This window comes from Neofelis nebulosa, chromosome 12 (assembly GCF_028018385.1).
Source record: "Neofelis nebulosa isolate mNeoNeb1 chromosome 12, mNeoNeb1.pri, whole genome shotgun sequence".
Classification (NCBI taxonomy): Eukaryota; Metazoa; Chordata; class Mammalia; order Carnivora; family Felidae; genus Neofelis; species Neofelis nebulosa.
This window is the reverse complement of record NC_080793.1, coordinates 93,132,300-93,156,710: the sequence shown is the minus strand read 5'-3', so window position 1 is coordinate 93,156,710 and position 24,411 is coordinate 93,132,300. Positions and strand designations below refer to the sequence as shown.

Sequence of the window (24,411 nt, the reverse complement as noted above, 5' to 3'; positions counted from 1 at the left end):
GAGTCATCATTATCTGGCTTGTAGAACAGCCACCTTCCGGGACTTGTTCCCTGGTGGCGGACGGGCCCGGCAGACATCGTCTCTGAATGTGTGGGTCTCAGCGCAATAAGAATGTCCCCAGCCGTCTGACAGACCAACAAGTTGTTGGCGATGGTATCACAATTTATCCCTATCCCTATTGCTATTCTAATTTATAAAAAAGAAGAGCGAGAGAGACAGTCCCCGAGAGCCAGGTCCACAGTCGTCATCTCGACGCCCACGCCAGGCAAGGACCATTATCAGCCTCAAATGTCTTAGTCAGACTTTTGTGGATGGAGTCCAGATGCGTGTGCCCCTCTCCCCTTGATCATATTCGCCAGCTAGGAGAGGAAGAGGGACAGGAGCAGGCTGTAAAATACTACTCAATGCGGCTGGGGGACACGCCAGCCCCGATGACCACACGGGAGCAGAGAGCAGTGAGCACGAGAGGCAGAGTGTGCAATGATGTGCAAGGGCACACCTGCATGATTCATCCCATGGGGCTTGGGGTTGCTGGGGAATTGAAGGCCTGGTGCCTGGAAGGCGGGAGTAACAGGCATAGACAGGAAAACAGTGGAAATCCGGGTGAAAATCTGCCAGGACCCCCAGACCTGCATGTGCACCGAGGGAAGCCGTGCACCTTCCCTTTGGTGGGAGGCATGTTCCCCAAAGGCTGTAACCGCTTCCCAAGCCCGGGTCTGCCTGGAGACTTGCTTTAACCTGTAGAATGTGGAATTGGTGATGGGCCAAGTCTGGGCTCAGGACCTGAGGCCTCCTTTAGCGCCTGCTCCTGGCTCCCTGGAAACCCCACTGGGCTGCCACGTGACCCAGCCAGGCCACCCCCAGGATGAGGCAGACAGAGGGTGCCCCCGCCCCACCGGCCAGTCTTGACCACAGATTCGTGAGTGAGTGGGATGAACTGCCCAGCAGAGCCTGTCCTCGATTGCTGACCCACTGCATCTCAGGCCTAATTAATAATGCTTGTGTTTCTTTAAAACCACTATGTTTAGGGGGTGGGTTTTTTGTTTTTTGCTTTAAATACAGCAAAAACTGGGGCGCCTGGGTGGCTCAGTCGGTTAGGCGGCCGACTTTGGCTCAGGTCATGATCTCACGGTCCGTGAGTTCGAGCCCCGCGTCGGGCTCTGTGCGGACAGCTCAGAGCCCGGAGCCTGCTTCGGATCCTGTGTCTCCCTCTCTCTCTGACCCTCTCCCATTCATGCTCTGTCTCTTTCTGTCTCAAAAATAAATAAACGTTAAAAAAAATTAAAAAAAAAATAAAATAAATACAGCAAAAACTGACAGGCGCACCTTTGTGGGAAACTACAAACTGAACCAGAAAGCCGCGTGACTCAGGGTCACAGGTGGAGCAGTGGGAAGGGATGAGACACACACTTCCACCTGGTTCTCAGCTGTTATTCCAACCGTGAGCCGCCACCTGCATCTGGGTGCTTATGTGCCAGGAAGGGGGACAGAACAGCCTTTCTGCAGGAACTCAGGGGCCCAGAGGACCCCAAACACGGACATAACGTGGGAGAACCACATCAGTCTGCTTCCAGTGGGGTAGTGCATTACCAAACCTGTGGTCACCTTCTTCTTCTGGCAGGAAAAGTCACAGAGAGGAGAAAACCCAGCTTTCTGCTGTCACACACCACCCTCCCCTGTCACCACGCAGAAAGGTCAAGCAGCTCTGAGGGGCCTTACTCCCAAATACGAAAGAGCATCCAAATGCAGAGAAGGAAAAGTTCTTCCTCTGCTTTCTCAGGCTCGGTGGTTGGGGCTTATACATCAAATGGATAAAAGACAGATTAACAGGAGAAAAAACCCAAGAGTTTATTTGCATGTGCAACGTGCATACACGTGGGAGGACTCAGCGGTGAGTGACTCAAAGGGGTGGTTAGAATCTGGGGCTTTAAACCATCTTAACAGAAGGCGATAAATCGTGGAGAAGAGACAAGACAAAGGAGAAAGGGTGTGGGTTTGTAGGGGTGGTGATCATGGGCTGATAAATATCTGGGGAAACGAATGGAATATGAGGGATCTTTTAGCAAGCTCTGTTAGGGCCGGTTTTCCATCTCCAGTGAGACAGGTGGCATCACATGGTCTCTTCTGGAACTGGACAGGAGTGGGGAACATCTTCACAAGGGAAAACGTATACCCTGCATTCAGGCAGAAAGGGGAGGATAGAGAGTTTTTCCTGAATCCGCTGTTTCTCCATTGCCTTCCACTCAAAATAATCCTTATGCCAAAGCGGTCTATTTTGGGATGGTCTATTCTGATCTCCTTCACAAGGATAACCAGATACTTGAAAAGAGTTATAACATGAAAAGCAAAGAATAAGACCATCATACACGAAAAAGAACACAAAATAAACATCAGCATTGGGGACAGTAAAAATCAACTTCAAAAAGCCCCTGTAATTAGTATGTGCAGGGATATAAGAGAAAATATTGAACCTGTAAATCAAGGACCAGATGCTGTGAAAAGAAAAATCAAAGAGTAAGTGAAAAGCTAGGAAATTAAAGCATGATAGTGAAAATTAAAATTTCAGTAGAAGCATGGGAAAATAATGTTAAATCTGTCTTTGAGAAGGTGAGACCATAGCCGATGGAGACTTGGAAAGAAATAAACTGAGTGGATCAATTTGAGGTTGACTGGTGAGCACTTGAGAAAGCGAGACCAGGGGAGGCAGCTGGGGAGGCTCTCGGCACCTTACACACGAATCTCCCCGGAGGGAAGGACTCTACTTTTCAAACGGAGAGGATCACCACGTCCCAGCAAAATGAATGGAATAAGCCAAGGCACAGGGCCATAACCGTGAGTGGTAGAGCAGATTGTGAAACATTCCGAGGGAAGGGAGTTACTTTGCAAGAGAGAGGGGATAAGATGTTAGCAGACTCCTTACCATTATTAAAAATAGAAGAAAAACTGGGATAGGCCCTGAAGAAAAATTATATTCAACCTAGATTTCATACTGAGTCAAATTATGAAGGATGAGAGTAAAAATGTATCACTCAGGCACCATTTTCCAGGAAGCTGCTAGAGGAGGCCTTCTGTACAAACGAGAGAGGAAGCTAAGAAAGACAATGACAGGGATTGAAAACCAGGGACCCACCAGAGGGAGGTGGAGAGCAGCCCCAATATGCTGCTAATGGGAGGTCCCAGGACCACAGCTGGACGGCAGCTGCAGGGACAGCAGGTGCACATTCCAGGAGCCTGAGCGCGAGGGGAGGGAGAGAACAATGGCGCCCACGTGTAATCGGGTATTTTGGCAGAGTAGACAAGTGCACTGGAGAGGTTGGGGGGTAGAACAGAGATACAGATTAAGAAAAGCTGGAAAATGAAAAGGATGTGGCAATTATTAACTACAACCAAAAAATATGTAATAAAGGAACTTGAAGTTTCTTGGATACATCAATTAACATGTTTTTCCCCCAGTTTAGGGGGGAATTAGCTGGCCATTTTTCTTCAAATATTCTTTCTTCCCCTTTCTTTCCCTCCTCTTCTCCCGTGACCCGTTATGTATACATTGGTGCGGCTGATGTTGTCTCGCAGGTTTCTGGGGCTCTCTTTTGTTTTCTATTTCTCAGACTAAATAATCTCAGTTCGCTGAACCTTCTGGCTGCTCAAATCAGGTGTTGGGTTTAGTGCCCACGGTGTTCACTTCAGGTATGGTACTCTTCAGCTTCGGAAATTTTATTTGTTTTCTCAGCCTTTTAACACCTGTATAATCTCTATTTGGTGACACACCGTTCTCACTCTGTTATTTCTTCAGACATGGTTTCCTTTAGTCTTTGAACATATTTATAGTAACTGATCTAAAGTCTCCATCTTGTAAGTCCAACACCTGGACTGTTGTAGGGATACTTTTTATTTCCTGTGTTTGGGCCACACTCAGCTGTTTGCACGTCATCTAAACTTCAGTGTGCATCAAAATCACCCAAAGGACTTGTTAAAACAGAGGCTGGGCCTCATCCCCAAGTTTCTGGGGCCCAAGAATTTCTGACATAGTCCCGGTTGCTTCTGCTGTGGCTGGTCCACGGAAAACACTTTGAGAACCACCAGCCCAGGCTAGACCCACCACCATCTCGGCCTCAAAGCAGGGTCTGTGTCTTACGAGTCTCTTACTCTACAGGGTATCCAACACAGTGACTCACAAAGAGCCATTCTACTAGCTTTATTGATACTGAATTACTGAATTTCAAAGGTGTGTCACAGAACATGGGATACACATCGAGGTTCTAAAGAAGAACCAAAAGAGAATGAAGAAGGGCGTGTGGCCCATTCATAAGTGAGGCTGCTTCATCAGTGAACAAAGAAAGGGGAAGGCGTGAGCTTGGTGATCTCCAATAGCATTCCGGGCATCGAGTTGTTAATGATCTCAGTTTTCACACAAGGAAGAAAGACTTAATTTTTTAATCATAGCATGCTTCTAGTGATTAGTAGATTCAGTATGAGTGAACACTGATGTCTTTTTACTAATGGGAAAATTGTTAGTTGCTAATGGGAAAATCATTACGATTAGTGCCCAGCTAAAAAATGCCAGACACAGAAACCGAAGCAACAAGCAGAGGCAGCCGTGTGCAGGACAGCGGGCAGGGGGCTGCCCGGCTTTGAGCCCGCAATGCCACGTGCACTCAGGCCCTCAGTTCCTCCCTCTGTAGAATGGGCACCAAAATACATCCGCTTCAGAGGGCAAGTCCTCAAAGCGGTGCCTGCTGCACAGTGAATGTTTGTTAAAAATGCCAACCGGTGCAGCCCCTGTGGAAACCAGAATGGAGGTTCCTCAAACCATTAAAAATAGAGCTACCATGTGACACAGCAATTCCACTGCTGGGTACTTACCCAGGGAAAATGACAACACGAACTCGAAAAGATACCTGCACACCCGTGTTCACTGATGTTTCACTTACAATAACAAACATATGGAAGCCACCTAAGTGACCTCGGTGGATGAGTGGATACGGGCAATGCTTCCAGCAGAATTCTATTCAGCCATCAAAAAGAAAGAAATCTTGTCATTCGTGACAACACAGAGGTCTTGGGGACATCACGCTAAGTGAGATAAGCGAGGCAGGGGAAGACAAACACCGTATGATCTCACTTACATGTGGGATCTAAAACACCAGCAACGATGAAACTGTGGAGTCATTGCTAGAGAGGGTATTGTAAGCCCTGGAGGGTGAACGGGGTGAGAGCTGAAACGTCAGCGATGTTCTGGTCCCAAGGCTGTCGAGCGCGATAGCACTCTGAGAACAGAGCCCCGTGACACCGCAGAGGACAATTAGATACAAAATCCACTGTGACCCCCTGACACTCCCTGAAACTACACGTACTCCCTTCACGTAGCCAGCAGGTGCATGTCTGGTTAATGTCTAAAGATCCTTTGTGTTCCCTACCCATGCTTTGATATCCTTTGATACTCATATCTAAGAAAATATGAAATAAAGACTCTGTGCAGTTTGCTGCTGCAGCTGTTTCACTGGTGGAAGCATGCCCGCACGTCCGCTCCATCCAGTATCTGAGAACTTCTTTGGTGTGCGGCCACACAAAACAAAAAGCAGACCCGCAGACACGGAGGAGTGGGGGCGGGTGGAATCAGTGAAGGGGTTGAAAGGCACAAACTTCCAGTTACGAAATGACTAGGTCCTGGGTGTGGCAGACAGCATGGTGATTGATGGTAGTTAATAATAACTGTGCTGTACATTTGAGAGTCGCCAAAAGAGTAGATCTTAGAAGTTCTCATAAAAGGGTTAATAATAAAAGTAAACCAGCAGAGAATCTTCTCAGGTTAGTCTGTGCTTTCAGGGATATGTTTCCCAGTGAAATTGAGAACGGGAGAGGTACTGGGGCCGTGGAGGGGAAGAAAAGGCTCTCCTAAAGTCCAGTGGGTCCCAGGGGTCTCTAGGGTGATGGCACCCTGTGTAGACAAACCGTGGCTGTCCTGCACCCATATCTGTACATTCCCAGCCCCCATCTCCCACTTCTCCAGACATCCTGCACCTGCAGGAAAGGAGAGGAAGAGAGAGGACGAAAGGCAAACTCACGTCCCCATCAGCTTTTTCGGTCATGCTGTGGATGGGTGCTTCTGGAATGGAAGTGATTTCAGGTTCGTGACCCTCCGAGAACCCATGAGAATCCACATCCCAGCCCTGATTTTAGGCTGATGGCTAGTGAATCCGAACGGGATCAACCGAAGGAAACTGGACAAACATTCCTCCTCTTGTAGGGCGTTCAGATTTCCCCCGAGAGCCCTGGAATTGACTGTAAGTCTTGGCAAAGAGCATCACCCACCAGTGCGGGGCTCATAAAGTGTACAGGTCTCTGGAAGACGGGTTTCTCCAGCTGGATTTCACAATGAGAAACACACCTCAGTAACACAGCCGGAGGCGAGGAACCAGTCCCGGATGACTGATGTGGGGACTGCACAAAGGCGGCAGAAGGGGCAAGAGTCGGTCATGCTACTGGCCTGGCCGCGGCCCCTCCTGCCTGGCGGTGTCATTCCCGCGGACTCTGCATGCCGGGAGAGGCTAGTCCTCTGGGTCACCCTGTGCGCGCTCAGGCACTCTCTCCTCTTTCCCTTTCTTCCCTTCTTTTCTTTCTTCCTTTCATCCTTTTTGGCTGAGAGGGCCAAATTCAATTGTGTGTTCTCTCTTCAAGCTTTCCGTCACAGAGATTTCCAAACACACACAACGGGAGCGGTAGGCACACAACAGTCCCCGAGGCTCTGTCACCAGCCTCCCGTATCACATTGAGCCAGTTTTGTTCTCTTTGTTCCCCACTGATGGGGTTCTTGAGCAAACGGCTAAGAAAGAATTCTTGAGATGTCTTTGGTGCGAAAAGGTGGTTTTACTAAAGCACGGGGACGGGACCCGGGGGCAGAAAGAGCTGCCCTGGGGTTGTGAGGGGTGACTGATCATACACCTTTAGGTTTGTGGAGGGAGGGCGATAGAGATAAAGTCAGTTTCTAAGGAATCTGGAAGCAAGGCTTTCAGGACCTTGAGATAAAGTTATTTTCAGTCTTTAATAAAACACAAACACCAAGGGAGTAGAGCAGCCAGGAGTTGCCTGAAGAAGGTCTCGCTCTGCGTGTTTCAGGTGTCTGTCAGTAGGCTGTGGGCTGGAAGGAGATTTCATTTAAGCTACGTTTCTCTTGCCTTTGTTTCCTTCACCACCCTCTACTTTTCCTCCACCACCCAATGTTTTCCTGGAGCAGTTTACAGCAAATCCCAAAATTTCACTTTTTTAAAAATGTTTGTTTGTTTGTTTGTTTATTTTGAGAGAGAGAGAAACAGAGTGCGAGCAGGGGAGGGTCAGAGAGAGAGGGAGACACAGAATCCGAAGCAGACTCCAGACTCTGAGCCATCAGCACAGAGCCCAATGTAGGACTCGAACCCCACGGTGAGATCATGACCTGAGCTGAAGTTGGATGCTCCACCGACTGAGCCACCCAGGTGTCCCCAAAATTTCACTCTTAAATGCGGCATTTTGTCTCTCTAAAAACTAAGCACTTAAAAAAAAAGAACCTATCCAAAATACACGATCACACTTTCCTTAATTAACAACAATCCCTCCATATCACCTAATATATAGTTTGTTTTAAAATCTCTCAAAAAATACCTGCTACAGTTGTTTTTGTTCCAATAGGCTCCACTCAAGGTCTCCATGGCGCATCTGGCTATTAGTCTCTTTTTTTTTTTTTTTTTTTCAACATTTTTTATTTATTTTTGGGACAGAGAGAGACAGAGCATGAACGGGGGAGGGGCAGAGAGAGAGAGGGAGACACAGAATCGGAAACAGACTCCAGGCTCCGAGCCATCAGCCCAGAGCCTGACGCGGGGCTCGAACTCACGGACCGCGAGATCGTGACCTGGCTGAAGTCGGACGCTTAACCGATTGCGCCACCCAGGCGCCCCTGGCTATTAGTCTCTTAAGCTCTCTCAGCGTATGACACTTTCGTCTGTCTTTCTCTCCCCAGGCCACATGTCCGGCCGGCTCAGGTTCCCACAGTCTAGACCTGCCCAATTGAATTGTCAAAGTTGTCAGAAGTTCAGAGATAACAGAAGTAAAGCCAGTGAATCACCTAAGTAGCAATGAGTAAAATTTATCGTGCCCACACCCACAAGACGGTTTGCATGCCAGGAGCACTTAGACCAAGCACTGCGTGAGGCTTGGCATATTGTCCTAAAAAGTGGATCCTGTTGTGAGAAGGCAGGGACTGCATATTCTTCCCGGGGATTGGCTAAAATGTTAGAATGTTCCCGAATTAAAGGGAATTGGTCACCAGTTACCTCATATCAGCTTCAGGGGACAGTTTAAATTTCACTTACGATTTCCAGAGGCACCAGCAAGAAGTAACCCAGGCAAGTGAGCCTCCCTTGTCTGGCAAGACAGAAAAAAAAAATGCTAAATTGAGCTTTGCTTGTGTGACTAAATTGGTTTTGTCTGCACAGGGAATTTTCAAGTATGGTTGCCATTTGTGTTTCATTTCACCAGTGTAACTAACACATTCCTTTGCTCCCCAAGCTCCTATAAACTGGTGTTTGGATCTGGAGGCTTGTTTACACGTGGGTTTGAACTTTTCAGCATGGATATTCTAGGATATTCTACACACGGTGCTGGCAGTTCCTCCCACACCCCTAATGTCTGGTGACCCAAGTCTGCTGGACCTGATATTGGTAGGAGGCAGGGGGAAGGTCAGGTCAGCCTGATTTCACCCCTGCCCAATGTTCCCTATTCGCCTCTTGGTTTTAGCATTCATAATTGCCAACACTCATGTGTTCATTAGTGGTTGCAAACGATGGCTGTCCATTTTGATTTTGTTGTTGTTGTTCTGCACTGATCAGCTGTAATTCCTCTGTTGCTACTTTCTAACCCGAAATACAGTGTGTAGAGGAAAGTATATTTGAAAGTTGTATTTTTTTTTTGAAATATACATGACACTTTTCTCTTTATAATTTTCAGAATAATTGGGAACCTACGAGGAGACCAGTAAGACTTTCTTCCGTTTTCCTGTCATCACACACATACAGCAGTTCAAGCACCTGCTTTGTTCCAATGGTGGGGTCTCCTCCAGACCGGCCCCCAGACACAGCCCCCTTGGTCTTGGCAACGTCCCTATTTTGGACCACAACACCGATGTCTCAGGATCGTCTCGTACTGTGCCTGCCTCAGAACGGCGTTCCTTCTAAGAGCCTTGGTTCCTTTCACTAAAAAGTAGCTTTTGGTGCGTGTGCTTGTTGTGACCGTCTTGTCCTTGAGTCTAGGCTTCTTCTGTGTGTGTGGTTTTCTCTGAAAGATCATGTTGAGCTTATTATACTCTCCTTTCCAAACCAAATGTAAAGTTTTAGGGTTTTTACTTAAGTCTGATTATAACGCTGTACTGCTTAGCGTTGAAAATCTTGGTCCCTAAGGAATTTTCCGTGATTATTTTTCTGCTGTCTCTTCTGCCGTCTATGTGCTTCACCATGTGGATGGTTCGAATAACAATATCAGTATTAGTATTCCAAGTAGGAAGCTAGGATGAGGGAAAAGCTTGCCACCTGCATGGCAAACAGCCACAGACATGAGAGGTACAAAGTGGCATCGGGGAGAGTTTCAACCACAGTGACAAAAGCAGGAGGAATCAGTGTAAGGAGAGTTTGCCTGCCTGTGAGATTGCTCTGAGATGGGAGGTCTGACACAGGCTCCCCAAGGAGTGTCACCAATGACACTTAGCAGTAGATGGTTGTTGGTGGCAGGGTTTTAGGGAAGAAGGGGACGGACAGAACTTTTAGCCGCCGCGGGCTTTGGGAGGTTTCACACACGGTACATTTGAGCCTCTGAATTTTTTTTTGTGTGTGTGTAATATTTACTTATTTTGAGAGAAAGGGGGAGAGAGAGAGAGAGAGAGAGCGCATTAGTGAGGGACCAAGAGAGGGAGAGAGAATCCCAAGCAGGCTCTGCTCTGTCAGTGTAGGGCCCAACGTGGGCCTTGAACTCATGAACTGTGAGATCACGACCTGAGCCGAAATCAAGAGTTGGATGCTTAACCAATTGAGCCCTCAGGAGCTCCTTGAGCCTCTGGATCCTAACGGCTTCTTGTAGGTCCCTGGCGCCTTCCTATGGGCTTGGACCACGGGGGCAGCATGAGAAAGTAGATGTGAACGATGGTGTCACTTTACCAGGTTCCCTCATTTTTCTCTGAGTTTCGTCCCTGCTTCCAAACTCAACATGACTTGTCTGGAGAGAAGAACATCCTAATAAGCCTGGCAAAAAGTCAAGCCATTTGTCCCTCTGCTTCCTGGAACCTCTCTGGAAAACGCTGCATATTTCCTTGTGGTGACGCTGTTCACTGTATACCTGGGTCTCATGTCGGAGAAAAAGGACTCCATGCCCACAAACCCAGCTACGTTTCTATTGAACAACCCTTGACTCATTTAGCACCTGAGTTGCTAATGACATATTTTACTAAGTTTATGACTTGATAAATGCAATGATTAGCACTTAATTTTAAGCAATGGCAACTACTCTTACAGGATATTAATTCAACGTTTTAATAAAAAGCTGTTTGGGAGTATGGACCATGGCATTAATCCCCAGATTCTCCCAAAGACAAAGGCGCAGCTCTCTGGGCCTGGCCCTGGCTGCTGAGGGGCTGGCCGGCCGCTCTCGGGGGAACCACTCTTCAGACCTGCCTGCAACCTCAAACACGCACACCCTTCTCGATAGAGCACACGGCACCTCCGCCCTGGAGGATTAGCTCCTAAAGGGGGATTGGAAAAGTAGAAACATCTCCTCAGTCACAGCTAATGGGGACATGAGAGTTCTAATCCTGCCTCTGTCCCGCACGACTCCTCTGTCCCCAGCCCCCAGCCCCGTTTCCCTGATCTAGGCGGGAACAGCCGACCTGAGCTGAACCTGAAATCCAGAGGAGCCAGTTAAAGAGTTGGGGCCTGGGAGCTCTGAGGGGCTGGGGAGCAAGGGGCCTGGGCTGTGTGAAAAGGGAGGAAGAAGGGGAAGGGGTATAGGGAGCGGGTGGAGCAGGGGTGCAGGGGTACAGGGGGAGCAGGGGTGTGGATGCACACAGAAGCCAGGGTATGAGGTGTGCACCATGGGGTGTGGGAGAGGGCAGGTGCGCAGGGCATGGGGGCTGTAGCAGGGATTTGGGGGCACAAGAGGGGTGCAGGGGCATGCTGGGGAGGGGGCAGGGGAGCAAGATGCTGGGGGTGGTGGTGAAGGGACACGCGGGAGGTGCAGGGGAGCAGTGATGCAGGGAGGGTGCAGGGGCACGCAGAGGGGTGCAGGGGAGTCCTGGAGGGAGCGGCGATGGGGGAGGGGGAGCGGGAAGGGGTGCGGAGGGAGGGATGCAGGGGCGTGGGGAAGGGCACGGAGGGGAGGGGCTCCTGAGGGCAGGGACTCAGGGCAGGCGTTTCTGTGCCCCCCTCTCCACACAGTACCTGGCTCCAAACGTGTTCTCTGAGCTGAAGCGGCTGGCGGAGGCCGGATCGTCGGGACCTTGGCGCACCTGTGGCCCCAGATCTCAGGGGCGCGCGTGCGTTCTAGGTTACCTCCGTGACCTTGCCAACCTTGGTCAGCCGTGGAGCTCTAGTCCTTCGTGTTTCATCTTTTTCTTGTCAATAGAAATTAAAGACAGAAAAGATAGTAAACATTTTAACATTTCTTGAATTGTGGAAGCATCAAGAAGATGGAAAAGTTAGCGATTTACTCACAGTGTAGACATTTCTTTGCAAACTGGTGTCAACAATCTGCCAAAGCCTCGTTTGCTGGGAGCATGCCTGAGGGTGTAGCATTTTCTGATTTAGTGATGTATAAATATTTGTAAAAGGGAAGCTGTGTTTTTTTAATGTGTATTTATTTTTGAGAGAGAGAGAGAGAGAGAGAGAGAGAGAGAGAGAGAGACAGAGCATGAGTGGGGGAGGGGCAGAGAAAGAGGGAGGCACAGAATCGGAAGCAGGCTCCAGGCTCCGAGCTGTCAGCACAGAGCCCGACGCGGGGCTCGAACTCACGGACTGTGAGATCATGACCCGAGCCAAAGTCGGACACTTAACGGACTAGGCCACCCAGGTGCCCCGGGAAGAGCAATTTTAAAAAGAGGCTACCTGGGACTGAAACCTGCAGGGTCATCTCTCCTCCATTTTTTTCTGTACCCTTAAAACATTCCCCTTTGGAGTCTGGAGCAGGAGAAGGGGTGCAGCCCAATGTCACACAGAAACAGCAGTTGAGGCTGGGAGAGTCATATATTCAGGGCCCTAAGCAGACTGGTGGCTGGCCTAGTGGAAGGTGCTGGAATCTCTCTGCACCCGGATCATGGGTGGAGATGAGCCACCACATGTGAGCGTGCCCGCTCAGCATGGTGCGCGGGAGCCCAGAGCCAGGTCACTAATCTGTGGTCTGGTTGGAGCCACATACCTGTGGTTCTGGATGAAACTGCTTCACAGGGAGACAGCCTTGTCCCAGGGCACCCAAGAAGGAATATTTCCACAGAGGATAAGTTCACAAAGATTCCAAAACATATCAGAAGTCCAGTGTTACGAAAAATAGTCACGAGGAGAGACCGTGTCCTGGAAGTCATTCTCTTCTGTGGCCGTGTGTCCCCAACGCCCCAGCAGGGACCTGGTCACAGTGTGGACCGAAACCACCCAGGTGGTTGGCACGAGGTGGGACTCGGAGAGACACCACCAGCGTCCATGGAAGGCCGTCCGTGGCCTCCTCTATGACCCCACGCGGGGACTGGCACCGCCTGTTAATGAGGATTTCATCCAGAAAGGAGCGCCTGCAGTCCACCTGACCAAGGGACCCGGGAAGTTTCCCCAGATTTCATTAAACACGACCCACAGAAATGACCAGCCTTTCCCGTGTTTGCAGTGAGTTGACAGGGGACGAGGCCCCTGGAGCCCTCTGTGCTGAAATGGGCTCCCGGATCCATAAGGGAGGGAACGTCCACACGGTACATGGTTCCCAGCCCTGGCAGCTGAGCTGGGAATACGGGAGCCTTTGGAACATGCCAGACACTCCACAGAGGACTGGGGAACCAGGATCAGAAACCTCGTGGGAGCCAGGGCACCAGAAATGACACGCTTCTGGAACAGACCCCAACCCTCTCCCTCTGTTTGCACTAGTCCAGTGGGGGCAAAATCCCAGGGGTGGGCGGGACTGGCCACCATCAAGGCACATGCCTGCCACTGACCAGTCTGCTGCAGGGACCCCTTGGCTTCTCAAGTGGGAGAGCAGAGCATTTCAACTTGCAGTCCCACCGAAACATGCGCAGAGGAGGAGAGGAGTCCCCCAAATGGAAAACAGCATGCCGACAGACAGGGAGAGACTATTACCACGCAGGCAAACCAATCCAACCCAGCCCTGTCCACGACTCCATCCTCACGGCCGTGCACGGAGCCGCCGGTCCTCGGCCAACGTCCACACCACCAACGGCGGGCTCTCCACCCTCAAGCCCCTGGCTCTGCTTGCTTTGCACTGGCTGGTCTCACACCTGCCCAGGGCTCAGGGATTTCTGGTCCAAGCCCCGCTTGGGTCCCCTGCCTGGAAGGGCTGGCCAGATTGGGGCCAGATCCTGAGCAGTAGGAGACAGGGATACCCAGGAGGGGTGAGGTTGGTGGGGAGACGAGGTGGTGGCAGACAGGGAGGTGGGGCGGCCATGGGTCACGGGCGAGTGGGCCAGGGGCTGCCCTCGAGGGCACAGGCTCTAATGGGGTGAGCCCCCTGGGGAGTGAGGGCTAGAGGGTGGCCTTGAAGCCAGCCGATCCTGGCAGATATTTGTAAACAGAAAGTGTTATCCTGACTTCCTCATGAACTGCCACTGTTTGTTCATTCCTTATTGTACTTGACGTTGAACGTGCCTCCTTTCTTCTACAGGTTTTACTGATTAAAACCCAAATTAAACCTGCAGCCAAGGAAAACTGTGCCCACGTAGCACTTAACCAGGAAGATTTCAAGTATGGTAAACGTGCAAAGTGTCAGAAGGAAAGACCTGGGCCGAGGAGAAATGAGAAAACCATCAGAGGGAGGAACAAATATTTTTAAGGAAACGACACTCGTGTATTGTGATATGCTAAACTATCAATGACAACTGGAGTAAAGAACTGTATTATTATTTTTTTTTTTTAATTTTTTTTTCAACGTTTTTTATTTATTTTTGGGACAGAGAGAGACAGAGCATGAATGGGGGAGGGGCAGAGAGAGAGGGAGACACAGAATCGGAAACAGGCTCCAGGCTCCGAGCCGTCAGCCCAGAGCCTGACGCGGGGCTCGAACTCACGGACCGCGAGATCGTGACCTGGCTGAAGTCGGACGCTTAACCGACTGCGCCACCCAGGCGCCCCTGTATTATTATTTTTTAATACACTTTAGCTTTTGGAGATTTAGGATTAGATTCGCAGCAAAATGGAACGGAAAGTACAGAGTACCCCCCACACCCCTGTGCCCCTCCAGAGCCGTCCCCGCCATCAACATCGCCAGCACATGGTGCACGTGTTACCCTGCACGGATGCGTCACATCACCCGGGGTCATGGTTCACGTCAGGGTCACACTTGGTGTTGTATATTCTGTGGGTTTGGACAGATGCATGCTGGTACCCACCATTAGAGTGCAGTGGTAGTTCCAGTCCCTAAAGATCCTCAGTGCTCTCGGGGCGCCTGGGTGGCGCAGTCGGTTAAGCGTCCGACTTCAGCCAGGTCACGATCTCGCGGTCCGTGAGTTCGAGCCCCGCGTCGGGCTCTGGGCTGATGGCTTGGAGCCTGGAGCCTGTTTCCGATTCTGTGTCTCCCTCTCTCTCTGCCCCTCCCCCGTTCATGCTCTGTCTCTCTCTGTCCCAAAAATAAATAAAAAACGTTGAAAAAAAAAAATTTAAGATCCTCAGTGCTCTCTACCTCTCCCCTCCCCCACCCCCAATCTCTGGTCTCTTTCCTGTCTCCATAGTTTTGCCTTTTCCAGAATGTCTTGTAGCTAAAATCATACAGTATGCATCTTTTCAGACTGGCTTCTTTCACTTAGTTACATGCATTAAAGTTTCCTTCATGTCTTTTCATGGCCTGATAGCTCATCTCTTTATAGTGCTGACTAATATTCCATTGTCTGGATGGACCACAGTTCATTTATCCATCCACCTACTGACGGATGTCTTGGTTGTTTCCAAAATTTGGTGATTTTGAACAAAGCCGCTGTAAACACTCATGAGCAGGCTTTTGCATGCATGTAGATTTTCTAAATCCCGAGGCGCATGATTGCCGGATCCTATGGTAAGTGGATGTTTAGTTTTGTAAGAAACAAACTCTCTTACAAAGCGGCTGCACCAATTTGCATTCCCACCAACAGCGAGAGAGAGTTCCTGTTGTTCCACCTCCTCTCCAGTGGTTGGTGTTGTCGGTGTTCTGGATTTTGACCATTCTGATAGGTGTGGAGAGCTGGATTATCTTCAGTGCTGGGATCACAGCATCCGAGTGTGGACATGGTAGTGGTTGTTTTCATCTCTAATACTGTTTTTATGATTAAATACCTAGAAACATCTTCCAGTTTAGAGGAAGCACTTGTCATTATGAAACCAGGGTTGACTTGTGCAGATCGGAGAGGGAAAATCATCCTTTTACTGCACAACAATCAGCACTCTTGTCACATGGAAATGAAACATTACAACAAAAGATTTTATATATAGATATATATATATATATATATACACACACATACACACACAGATATATATATATATATATATATATATATATATATATATATATATATGTAAGATGTTAAGATGTTACACATTTTTAAAAACTCAAAGTGCAATTTTAAGTTTTTTTCTTAAATGTTTCTCTTTCCTTTAATGCATGCATTGCCACACCCCATAAAGCGATGGGAGAAAAATCAGATTTAAACAGGAAAGAACAGAGGCTACATTCGATCTTAGCCAAAAGGCCAAGAGGCAACAGCACATATAATTCAGAGTAATGATTTTCAGTGATGTTTTAGGGAGTTACAAATATAGAAAAACAGGATGTTGTGACAAACTCATCAAGAGGTGCTAGGCGCTAATGAGAAATTCCTTTGATTCAGGGAGAGGGAGAAAGTGCCAGTGAGTTCAGGATCAGTGGCAGAGCTCTTCACTGATTCACTTACAGAGACAAGACAGGCTTCATCTTGGAAAAGAGGCTCAGGCAGGAAGCCCCTGGAGCCCTCTGGACCCCAGTTCCCTCTTCTGGAACAAAAAAGAGGGGGCTCATGATATGGTAGTCATTAACTTTGCTCCCCTGTTAGATAAATACAGACTAACTTCTTATCTAAAACCAGGTATGACATTATTAAGGTACTTGAGACAATGAGAAATGGTCAGTCCAGCCTCAGACTCTTGTAGAGGACACACTGGCCCTGGCCGTGGGGAAGGAGGGTGCAGCAGTCCTGGGGTCACCACACACTGTGGGCTGAAAGGAAACTAGAGACCCCTTGAGATGCCCCCTTAGGCCCCTAGCGTGCTTGCTCCAGCCTTCGGGCTTGCTTCTTAGCTCGGTGTTTCTGCCATTTGGAAAGCTCCTAAAAAAGAAATATTCCAGTATTTTGACATGGTTATTTCAGAGATAGCCTGAATGCTAACATTTTTTTTTTTTTTTTTTGAGAAACATTTACTTTCACGTAATCAGAACTCCATCCTGGTATTATCAATCACTTTGGAGAAATTGTGGCAAATTTGGTGCTTTTCTTACAAAACCATGCAAGCTTTGTGAAAACCTTCCTTCAATCATGATCTGCTGAAATGGTGTTTGTGGGGTCACTTCCATACAAGAAATGTAAAAAAAAGAATTAAATGAATCATGTTATCCTCCTCCATGACCCCAACCTTCCCCACAAACAATAATTGGAATTGTTTCAAAATGTCTCCACCCCTACACAATGAATTTTTGACAAAGTAATTTTATGGCGCTTGAACTTGATCAATAAATTCTGGTCAATACCACTGAAGGTGAGTTTGCCTAATATGGCGGCCACATCATTGGATCCCAAATGTCACTGGGTCAGTGGGGGCTGCACACAGCTCATCTTTGTGACCACAATTGAGTCCTCAGACAAGTAAATCAAGACAAAATCACTTGCCAAAGACACATACAGAAGGTCTTTTGTTTGTTCTTGTTTTTATCTGGTAGTTTTCTGATCCTGAAGCTTCAATTTCTGAAGACATGAATTTTATCTGTTAAAAACACCCATAGATTTTAGAGCGTAAGGTAAAAGTTCTTATGTTACAACATGCAACTGGGTCTAATCTATTTCAATACTTTTTTTAATCATGGGAGAAGCCAGGGGATTTATGAGATCTACCTAAGACATTAACCAGACTCCCCCTCTTCAGTCTCTGATGTGCACAAGAGAGATGTATAACTCCCATCTGCTTGTAATAAGAATAAAAGTTTAAAACCTGAGGTTTTATTGTTACCTTAAAGAATCAAATCTTTTATTTGAAATAAGAAAACTGAAAACCAATTTAGGGAGGAAGTCTAATGTCCCCTGGAGCAAATGTGAGTTTCTTTCAGCTTAGAAATAATGATAAGCTGTGGTGTCTGAAAGGCAAACGCTTTCTTCTTTTAGAGAGAGCATGGCCATGACCACGAAGGAGCACCTCTCAGCTCAGTCCTGCTGCCCTGACCTGTCACCTGGAAGTTACCTCTCCTGTGACCACCACTGGTTTTCTTGAAACTTCAAGTCTGAAATTGGCTTGGAAGGTCTACAGGTGAGCACATATGTATTTTGCTTTCTTAAGAGAAATTCCCATGATCTGAGGGTGATGTTTTTGCAGGAGTCTGTGTCCTTGGCCAGATTCCCATTTCCTAGATTTTCTTATGCTGAGATGCTTAGTCCAATCTCATTAACTACTTTATTCACCCATGACCAAAACTAGTTTAAATTCTTACCTCTCTCAGAGAGGTTCACAAATTGATGAGGGGGAAATTATTTGTTCTTTAAAAGCACTTGAGAACCTATCAGAAATGTTAGACTGGGCCACTTTTATTTATTTATTTATTTATTTATTTATTTATTTATTTATTTATTTAATGTTTATTTATTTTAGAGGGAGGGAGAGGGAGAGAGAGAGGGGGAGAGAGAGAGAGAGAGAGAGAGCGAGCGCACAAGGAGTGGAGCAGCAGAGAGAGAGAGAGGGAGACACAGAATCTGAAGCAGGCTCCAGGCTCTGAGCTGTCAGCACAGAGCCCGACGCGGGGCTCGAACCCACCAACTGAGAGATCATGACCTGAGCCAAAGTTGGATGCTTCACCGACTGAGCCACCCAGGTGCCCCAGGATTAGGCCAGTTTTAAAAATCTGTATGCTGCAGAATATGATGATATGCAAAATATTGGAAGAGATAGTCAAACAAGTTGGGAGAGACTGGGTTATGATGAGATTAAAGGACATTTTAATCTCAGGACTTCTCAGACTCTTCCTTTGCCTGCCCCACAACCCAACATCCTCACTCTCAGCCATCAGGTATATACAGTGGGAATTTGAATGTTCATCTGAAAACCAGAAGATGAAAACATAATGGTCCCAAATCACCAAAGCTATCACAGATCTTCCCACATCCATGTAGGAGCAGTTCTGTAATAAAGACCATAACAACGGATTGCACAAATTATTAATGAATTAGGAAAAGGAAAATGACATAAGTCTCCAGAATGAAACAGTTATGCCCTTAGCCACTTGGTGAGATTTCCAAAATACCAAGACTGAAGGGTGGTGTGCATAGCACCCCCTGGTGAGGAGACATTGCACCAAGGCTTTATGGAGAGAGAGTAGACTGGACAGACATTTGGGAACAGAGCACACCAGGCTGTGGAACCAGCTGTGGCGTTGCCCCACGTGGGACCTCACTTGGCACGCTTGAGGATGTGTGAAAATTGTCTAAGTATAATGAAGGAGATGTTTCAGATCAGTGCAGAGAGGACGAACAGTCCAATGAGTGGTTTTGGAACAAATGAGTATCTCTTTGGAAAATATACACTATCTTATATTCCTAGTACACACACACACACACACACACACACACACACACACACACACACACCATAAATTCTGGATAAATTAGGGAACTAAATGTAGTGACTTCCAGTTAGAGATAGTGGAATCAAGCACCTCCATTTATATTCTCTCCTTCCCCTGACCTCAGTAAAACTACGTGAAAGGATTTTTGAAAACATAAACCCACAAAGAGAAAAGGAAAAGAGACAGCAACAGATTTTCAGAAGCTAGAAAGCAGGGATGAGTAGAAACTGACCAAGCAGAACATGGAGAGCCAAATCATGAGCCAGCAGTGGGGAGGTCCAGGAGAAAAGGCAGCAAAAAATCCTCAAAGTCTCAGAAATTGGGAGCATCCGGGCCCTCAGGAGGAAAGACAGTGGGCTATGAATTAGAAGATCATTTAAAACCTGCTTAAGGAGCAGTGGACACTCATCTTATTCACCGTTCCTCACAGATGGAGACTCCTCCTCCCCCTAACAGAAAGCTGGAGGTTTGTTCCTTGGAGAGGCCAAGGAAAACAAGTCCATGTGGGGGGGGACCCCAACTGGTTGACTTGAGATTCTTGCCCTTCTTCTCCAATGTGGCCCCAGGACTTGGTCTCTAGGAGCAAGTCTGAAGGTGTGCCTTTGGTGATTTGGAACCAAGCCAAGCAGAAGGACCTAAATACATTAGAAACAGGGATCCCTCCCACCCCCACCCAGACATCTCATCCCTCCCACCCTACAGTGAAGCTCACTGGGCACAAAGAACTCACACATCAGCAGACAGCCAAGAGGCACAAATGCTTAAACAAACCCACCAGATGAATGACAGGGATGGGAACAGACAGGAGGGGAACCTGGAAGGTGCAGAGGCTGCATATGAAAAGAAAACTAAAAATCATTAATGTCCTCAGAAGGCCGAGAGGAAATATTACACTTTGGGGGGAAAGCATCAGCAAAGGAATAGCTAGAGAACTATAAATTTAAACTAGGATATCAGAAAAGTCACACTGGATGATATATTTGACAATGCTAATCTTAGGGACTCATGTTCATGGAAACACATCATAGGAGTGAAAGGCAAGCCACAGGATAGCAGAAAATATTTGCAATCTTATCTCCAATGAAATAATAGTATCCAGTACACATAGGGAATATCTATAAATACAAAAAAAGATAGAAAACCAATAGAAAACTGGGCAAAAGGTTTGGTAGTCACTTTATAAAAGAGAACATTCAAATGGGTATGAAAAGGTGTTCAACTTCAAGAAGAAGCAACTTAAGACCACCTGATATACCAGCCACCAGAGTAGCTAGTGAGAAACAAACATACTAACAACCCAAGTATTGGTGAGGATGTAAAGTGATCAGAACAATAACACTCTGTTGCAGGAGTGCCAGTTGCTAAAACCACTTTGGAAAACTGTTTGGCAACATCTACTAACGTTTGATGCATTCAATAATTCTACTCCTCGGCATATACCCAACAGAAACACACACATATATTTACTAGAAGACACCTACAAGAATGTATCTATCTGCAGCAAAATGGACAAATAAACCGTGGTATATTCATTCAAAAAATACCATACAGAAATGAGAATGCACACAAGATAAATGAATTTCACAAACATAATGTTGAGTGAACAAAGCCAGACACAAAGGAATAGAATTCTGTGTGATTCCATGTGTATGAAGTTCAAAACCAAGTAAAGCTAATTTATAATGTTAGAAACAAGGAGCAGCTGTTTCCTTTAGGAATGGCAGTGCCTGAGAAAGGCACAGAGGCATCAGGTAATGTTGTCTTTCTAGACCCGAGTGCTGGCCACATGAGTGTTTTCACTTTGTGAAAATTCACACAGTTGAACACTTGATTTGCGTGTTTTGCTATATTTAATAGAAAGTTACTTATAAAACCATACTAGAAAGGTGGAAGATGAAGATATGGCATGCTCTCAGGAAATACAAAACAATGACCATGATTACAAATGGAGACAAAGATGAAACGAGACAAAAAAATCTAGAAGACCAACTTCAGAAGGGCCAACTTCAAATGAAGTGAGTTTCTGAGAGAACAAATTGAGAAATGGTGGTGGGGGTAGGAATTAAAGAAATACTTCAAGAAAATATCTCATGACTAAATATTTGAATTGCCAAATTGAAAAGATGCACCAAGTTTGGACCACATTAAATGATAATAGTCCCCCATCAAAGCACATCATCACTGATTTTCAGAATCCTGGGAACAGAAAGATAATTTTGTGTTCCCATGGAGAAAAAGTAGATCAAATACAAAGAATGGGAATCAGAATAACCTTGAAATTCTCAACAACAACGGAAGCTAAAAGACAATGGAGGAATGTCTTCAATATTGAGATTGCCATCTTTTATACCCAGCCGAAGTCTCAAATATGGAGCTGGATAAAGACATATTTAGATGTGAAGTGCTCAAAAAATTTACTTCCCATTCCCCAGGAAGCTGAGAGGATGTTCTTGACCAAAATGAGGAAATAAAACAAGAAAAAGTATGATCTAACATTCAGGAAACAATAAGCTCCAAATGAAAGAGGTGAAAAGAACCCCAGGATGATACAGGGGGAGATTGCAGGATGCCACATGGAGGTAGCTCTGCAGAACCATCAGCCTGGCCATAGATCAGAACTCAGGACATAATTTCAGGAAGATGATATTGTGCTAATGTGTATGAACACATCAAGAGAAGCTCTTCACAAATGGAGTAGAACTTGAAATTAAGTGGTAAATATATATATAAATAACCAATAAGAGACTGTTAGTAGCTCATGAAAAAACACAAAGTTTTAGGGTTTGTAGGGTAGCAGTCGAGAGTACAGAATATAAATCCAGAATGTCTGGGGTTCAAATTCTAACAAAGACTGACTTACCTTGATCAAGTCACTTGACCTCCCTGGGCCTCAAGTGTAAAATCAGGGTTGTTATAACAGTCTTTGGAAGAGATTTGTGAAAACTGAAGTCCTTGGAAGCCTGCCCAGCCCAAAGAAAGCGCTGTGTGAGCATTAACTATCATCATTGTTACCACCAGCACCACCATAATCATTGTGGTCCAGCTGGTGGTTCAGCTGTGAAGGGTGTGACTATAATAGAATGCTGAGATTTTTAAAAAATTCTATTCAACTAGATAGGGAAAAAGAGAAGACAGACATTGCTTTGGGATCAGGGAATGGGAAGAAGAAAACCATCATCTTCCCCTTGGCGAAGTCTTAGATACTTTTTACAACTAAAAAATAAAGAAGCAGCAATATACACATGCTTGTTTGAGATAGGGGTGGATATCAAAAGAAATAGCTAAGAGAATTGCCGAGAGTTGCTTTGTGAGGGCAGAAAATGGGGGAAGTGTTATTCTTTGTAACAATCTTCAAAAAATATGTGCAGATATACTTTCATTTTAAAAATTAAAATTAAATTTTTCTTCAAAAAAGAAGTCTCCAGGACAGATGGTTTCACTGGAGAATTCTACCCAGTATTTAAAAAAGAATCAATGCCAATAATGCACAATCTTTTCCAGAAAACATGAGAGAGCATTTTCCCATTTCATTTTATGAAGCCAGTTTTATACTGACACCAGATCCAAAGCCAGGACCAAAAAAGGGAAACTGCAGACCAATATCCCTCCTGAACGGAGATGTAAAACCCACTGAGAGTACTGGCAAATAGGATTCAGCAGCACTGAAAAGGAATTACACACCGTGACTGAACAAGGTTTACGCCAGGAATGCAAATGAGTTCAATATTCAAAAGCCAGTCAATGTCATTCACCATATCAACAAGAAGAAATTTCATGTGATCATATCAACTGATGCACAAAAAACATTTGAAAATTTCAAAATCCATTCATGATAAAAAAAAATTCCAGAAAACAAGGAATAGGGAGGAACTTTCTCAACTTGATAAAGAACCCACCTGCAGGAAGCCCATGGCTAACATCTGCATAACGGTCAGATGTCCCCCACAACTGGGCACAAGACCGGGATGCCCACACTCCACATTAGTAATCCACCCAGTTCCAGAAGGTGTAGCCAGAACTCAGAGCAAGAAAGGAAATACAAGGCAAACAGAGTGGAGTCTCATATTTGCAGGAGTGGTGTTCTCTAAAGATGCCATGAAGCCTGAGTTTGCAAACACCGCACCACCTCAACATTCAGCATTCTGGGGGGAATGTGGGGTTTGGTTCCTGAGAGCCTCCAGTCACAACAGTTTCAACAACCCAAATGCTATTTGTGTTACGGGGGGTTGTTTACTGATGTCCTAGTGAAACCAGCCCGTGTCTTCAGGCTGAAACCCTACCCTTCCACATAACCCTTTTCTCGTTAACACTTAAGCAGGCAGTTTTCAACTTCTTCCCCAGCATCCCGATCTGCACAACCTGTCCACCTGCAAGCTTAACATTTTTATCCTGTACCACTTTCCACCACGTGTGAGCCAGATCTGCTGAGAAGAGTTTAGTGTCTTCCTGACCCTAGGTAATGTGACTGTCCATTGCTTTGGCTTTCTTCACAACCATGCCACCCACCTCACATTCTTTTATCGATGGTCATTTTGTGAATCCACAAATGTAGCCTCTTTTCCACTTTCTGTGTAATGTCTTCATGCAGTAGAGATGTTATGTTAGCACTTTCCAGAGCAGCCTCGTGTACAGTTTGGGGAATTTCCTCTTCCTGTTTCAGGATATCCTGTATTGTTGACTCACTAATGTTGAACTTGTGGCCAGTAGCACCATAACTTGTGCGTGAACAAAGCTTGTCTCGTACGTAAACTTTCTTCTGAGGCACATCACAACTTTTTGTGCTAGAAACACTAGACAGGACATCAGCACTACCCCTGGGGCCGTTTTAAACAGCGAAACAACCAATAAAAGAGCACAAAAATGCAGACAGTGTGGCACTAAATGGACCGTGAAAGAGACATTTGTTCATAAGAAGGCAGAGCATTGCTTTGTTCAACATCAACAGGGAGCGTGGGCACTCAGCAACTGAATTTTTTCACCACTCAGGGCATATTTGCAAATGACCACGAAAAGCACTGTGTGCATTATTTTTGGGTTACAAATAGATTTTAGTGAGTAGGTGAATTTGCAAATACAGAATTCATGAATAATGAAGATCAACCAGACTTGCAAAACACATTGCTGACAAAGGACTGCTAGCTAGAATACATAAAGAACTCTCAAATTCAACAGTAAAAACATAAAGGATCCAAAGGATGTGAAGAGACATCTCACTGGGGAGAGGTGTGAATGACAAATTAGGCACATCAAAAGATGTTCGACATCCCTCGCTGTCAGGGAAATTAAAACCACAGACAGATATCACTAGATATAGGCAGACACCTGTCAGAACAGCCAACACAAAAATTTCCGAGAGGG

At 46.4% G+C, this 24,411-nt stretch overlaps 1 long non-coding RNA gene and 1 pseudogene across 1 annotated transcript; both read right to left on the bottom strand.

The window, feature by feature from the left end:
* Positions 1 to 219: 219 nt before the first annotated feature.
* LOC131492188 (uncharacterized) lies at positions 220 to 7,706 on the bottom strand. Its single transcript, XR_009251923.1, has 3 exons — positions 7,636 to 7,706; positions 5,124 to 7,128; positions 220 to 359 (listed from the first exon to the last, which is right to left on the bottom strand). It is a non-coding gene; the product is annotated as an uncharacterized LOC131492188 (long non-coding RNA).
* An 8,074-nt stretch (positions 7,707 to 15,780) lies between these two features.
* On the bottom strand, positions 15,781 to 15,955 carry LOC131492292 (U2 spliceosomal RNA; annotated as a pseudogene).
* Between the last annotated feature and the right edge of the window lie 8,456 nt (positions 15,956 to 24,411).